The sequence below is a fragment of the Aplysia californica genome, unplaced genomic scaffold (genome assembly GCF_000002075.1).
Source record: "Aplysia californica isolate F4 #8 unplaced genomic scaffold, AplCal3.0 scaffold00118, whole genome shotgun sequence".
In the NCBI taxonomy this organism is placed as follows: Eukaryota; Metazoa; Mollusca; class Gastropoda; order Aplysiida; family Aplysiidae; genus Aplysia; species Aplysia californica.
Window position 1 is genome coordinate 356,487 of NW_004797388.1, and position 5,231 is coordinate 361,717.

Sequence of the window (5,231 nt, forward strand, 5' to 3'; positions counted from 1 at the left end):
AACACACACACACACACACACACACACACACACACACGATTTTTGTGCTCTACACGTTTCTTGAAATGGGCGGTTGAGATTTATAATATTAGCTATGTGAAATGTATCCATTTTCAGAGCAAATTATTTTGCAATGGGTCACAGATGCAGTTGTACAGGTTTTTCTTAGGATGCAAAAGTGTCGCACACACAAAATTCCAAGGCTTTCTCAAGTGCACTACTAATGTGAGAAATAGGACTGTCATTTCATAGACTTGTTTGGTTTAGGGGGGGGGGGGTTCAAATATAAACTACACAAGTGTTGTTTTTTCACCACCTCGTACTTTTGATTTCATTGCCTAGTTATCAGTTACATGATGTGTATGTTGTGGAAATTTGCCACTCAAAATCTGTGATTTTGCCTTATTTTACTTCAGTAAAATTTGCCGCCATGATAGATGATATTTATGTGTAAAATGCGCACGAATTTGTTGCTATTTAAGTTATGTAAACGTGTACATAATAGTTTGTCATTTTATGTATATTTTTTTTGTCCTTTCGTTAGTTGTTGTTTTTTTGTTTTTTTTGAATATCAGTTTACCCTCATAATTCAGGCAGGTTGTTTGCAAAGAATTTTCTACATGAAACGCGTATATTGTGTATGCATTATACAATCCATGTTATTGTTCTCTACTTTAATGTGTTTTATTGTGTTACATGCGTATACCGTATACCTCAGTAACAAAGTAGCTACCACTCAAACCACATCTTTTGGTCAAGTATCACAGGAACGTTATTAGGAGCAACGTGCAGAGGACCCCTCAGTGCCGCCGTAGTTAGTACTGACACCTTTCGTTGGATGTATCTCAGTCGGTATTTTCTCTTTATCTTACTTTCTCTGTGGGTTACGTTGTCGCTGGTATAATGTTAATACTTTGGCTTTTTCATTTTTAAAACAAAAGATGAGTAGTTCGTTTTTCTGTGTTGTTATTGTTGTTGTTGTTGTTGTTGATGTTGTTGTTGTTGTTGTTATTGTTATTGTTGTTGTTGTTGTTTGTTTGTTTTGTTTTGTTTGGTTGTTTGTTGGTTGTTGTTGGCTTTTTTTTTCTTTTTTTGGGGGGTGGTACATGTATTATGAATTTATTTAGAATCATCACGCGATTGGGATTGGGATGTGTCAGCTCAAAATTGTGAAGTCCTACAGATAATATCGCTCCCTTAAAAAATGAATAGGTCTTCTTTATACATATAATATGTTTTGTTCAGTAAACATCCCCACTTGGACTTATAAAAACGATCTTTTTGTTTTATGTTTCTCTTTAGACGCTAGCTCTTTTAAAACAACCTTTGCTCCTATGGTATAAAAGTACGTGATTCCTATGTTGCTTGGTTTGCGAAAAGAAGGGGGGGAGGGGAGTTCTTTTTTTAGGAGGGTCGGGGGGATGTCTTTATTAGGATTTATGTTTCTGATTTTATTTCTAATGTAGATGTTGCCACGGTCACTGTTGAAGAGGTTTTGTTTCGTGTATTTAATAATCTAATAGATAAGAAATTTCTATTGCTTTTAAATATTATTTACTTTGCATAGTGAAGCTATCGATAGATAGGATACAAAACGTAAGCTGCCGATACTTCAGAGGTTGTAGGTGTTGCACGAGGCCTCCAACATTTCCCCTACAAGTCAGTGTACTTCGTCAGAATAATTGTGAGCCAGCGTGGTGAAATTAGGCGCTCGTCAAAACAATGAAATCAAAGAAACGGGTTTTTTTCTAGGCGTAGGGCAACTGTTTTCGATTTTTAATTTTTTTTTTTTTGGCTCAACACCTTTTAGAACCCTTTAAAAACACATTAATTTCTGTGTGGATGTTACAGAAAAACGTTGATTACAGGCGCAAAAAAAATGTGGATTAACAGTTTCCACTCAAGCGTTGAAAGTCACCAAATTTTGGCAGCCACTTTCTTGCTAAACGTAAGACAAATGAACCAAGCTTTAAGATGAAATAGTAACTCTATATATATGCCTAAAAATTTACCAGCGCCTGATTCCACCACGCTGTGGCATAATATTATTATGTGTGGTGGTACAAGACAACACGTTGCATCCCGCTGGGGGAGTTTCTGAGATATGTGCGATTAGAGTCAATGAGGGATCATCTCGAAGAAATAATTGTCGTCACGCCGAGAAATAAAACTGATGCCTGTTTTGTATCGTTTTTACTTGTAAGCATCAGTGAAATTAGTTTATAAACATACTCATTAACTCTCTGTCTTAATGACCGGAACTTAAATCTAACAATCGCAATGGTCATCTTCGACTTTTTCCCCTCCGCTGTATGTTTTTCTTACCCTTACGTCATTCAAATGGCCATGACATCTTAATCGGTATTGGCATGAAAATAGCGCAAATCACTCAGAATGGTATCCTTTTAAATCAAAAGATGTGCATATCTTAATTAATGCAAATTCTGACTCACGTTAATTAATTGAAGGGTTATCTTGTGCCGACACTCATGCACGTTGTTGTTTTTTGTGATTCAGCATAGGCTTGTTGATTTGTTTGTGTTTCTGTTGTTGTGGTTCTTTTGTTTCGTTCTTTTTGCCACCCTGGCAGCTAAGTTACACTTTTGATGGGTGTATTCTGTACTCAGTGCATTTATAACGCTGTTGACAACCAAACATCACAACTACAGCCTGACGAGATCAAATTAATTTAAATCGGTGACCATAATAATATTTTTGTCTTTTCATCGACCCCGTCTGTCACCTATGTCATATGTATGTATGTAGGTAGGTAGGTGGGAAGGTGAGTAGGTAGGTAGGTAGGCAGGCAGGTAGGAAAGGGTAGGTATATACAGTCGAACATGTCTGAGACGGACACCTTTTGTCGAGGAGAAAAGTGGCCATCTTACACAGTGTCATCATATTTTTTTTTAAACACTCGCACTCGCGCGCGCACACATACACACACACACACACACACACACACACACACACACACACGCACGCACGCACGCACGCGCGTGTGAAAAGGGGTGGGGGTGGGGGAGCGGCCGTCTGTGCATATGAATGTCTTATACAGGTAGCCGTTAGAGCAGGATCGACAGTACAATAATACTATATTTATTGGCATGTATATTATGGTCATTTCTTTCATGAATTCTCCATGTTAAATTGTCCAAAAATCTATTGTGTATTGTGAATTCCATTAATGGTCGTGTAATTTAAAAAATATTTTTGAGAATTGCTCCTGAAAGCTCTCATATATTGAATATTGTTATCAGTTTATAAGTTTCAAGACATGCGTTTTACGTTTAATGGAACTGTTATATTGTTTCAAAAACAGTTAAGTAGGCTACATATTTTGTTTATAAACTAACATCTTGTTCGATAGCTGTGCCCTGTGATAAAAAGAGGAGGGAATTGACATGTAATCTAGGTCTATGCTTAAACCTACGAGTGGGGTAAGATCCGTGCATGACATGTGTGTTCGAAAAAAGTGTTCGAAACAGTTTTTATTATCCTTTGTTACACTCTCATTCCCCAACACTGAATGTCGTCGGGTTGCAAGCAGTCTGTGTAACGAACAAATCACAAGTTGAAAAGGAAACAAAACAAGTTTTCACTTTAGTTGGAGTAATAAAAAACACTTCTGCTTCAAACAGATAGTAATGAAGTAAGAGCAAGAAAAGGCATGGAGAGACACATAGATAAACACTGCAGTTTTCTAATCTGTGAATTCGTTTGTCCGCGCTCCAGAAACATTTTTGAAAATTCAAATTCTAAATGTTGAAAAAGGTCAAACGAAATGTGGGTAGAATTGTTAAAAGAATAAAACAATTGGTGGTTTTTTTTCTCTCTAGCAAAATGTTGCTTTCTGGACGTTACATTGTAACAGCATGCCAATACTAATACTATTTTGTTATTTTATTTTGCTAGCTGGTCGTGACTATAAATCAGTTAGTCAGTATAGTTTTGAAACGAGACAAAATGTGTAGTTTGTGGTCAGTTCCATACACGTTATTCTACAGATTGCTTGCGACAACCATTGCATTCATTGTGGTCGAATGCGGTTTTTAATGTTCATATTACATGTAGATTTTATTATTGTGGTCGAATGCGTTTGGAATGTTTTTATTACATTACATGTAGATCTATACATTGTGGTCGAAAGTGTTGTTGAATATTCCTAGTACATGTATTACAACACCCCTGTCCTTTTTGCTGTTTGCAAGTTTTGACTATTTGCAAATATTTGCAGATACGTTTTTGTTACCCAGAGTTGTCTTCAGAGAATTTGTTCATATTATAAAGTGAAATAACATATTCTGGAGTTTCTTGATTGGCTATTTTTTCACTTATTTGTATGAGCGAGCATCAGAGCCGCGCCCTTTCGAAAAATGTGTAGCAGAGCTGGCACTATCAGAGCTGCACACTTTTTAACGAGATCGATACAATTTGATACTTTTTTTCGAACGTACATGTTCTGATAGCTTCTGATAGCTTCCCATTTGTTTTCTGTCAATGGAGCCAAGCAACGTATAGCCTACCCCCACCACTGACGTTAAATAGCTTATAAAATTGGAGGGGTCAAGTGAAGAACATGATAACTCCATTTGTGAGAAACTGAATCTTTTTTACCGCCACTTTGGCAATTTTTAAAATCAGCTTTTTTTGTTTTTGTTTGTTTGTTTATTTGCCGTTGTCTTTTGTAGTTGTTTTAAGACAAATCATATATGTGAGGCAGCGTGGTGGAATCAGGCTCTCGTCAAAATAATCAAAATGCAGAAACTTGCATTTTTCCGCAGGTTTGTGAGTTTTTATCAAATTTTTGTTTTTTGGCGCAACACCTTTCATGCGCATTATAGAACTCATTGATGTGTGGATTTTTCTTAAAAACGTTGATTAAAGGAACAACAAAAGTAAATTTCCAGTTACCACGGACTCTTAAGTTAAGGAAATAACTAATCTTTTGCTGCCATTTTCTCACTAATTTTACCTCTGAAAACAGGTGACCCCCACCTCCTTCATTTGCAAATATCTCAACTTGTATTCAAGTTAAATGGATATTTTTTTCATTTAAATAAAGACAAAAACAAGTGAACAAGCTTTAAGGTGATACCAATAACTCTACATGCCCAAAAATTGACGAGTGCCTGATTCCACCACGCTGCCTCACATATATATTTGTGGTGATGATGTTGATGATGATGATGATGATGATGATGATGATGATGATGATGATGATGATGATG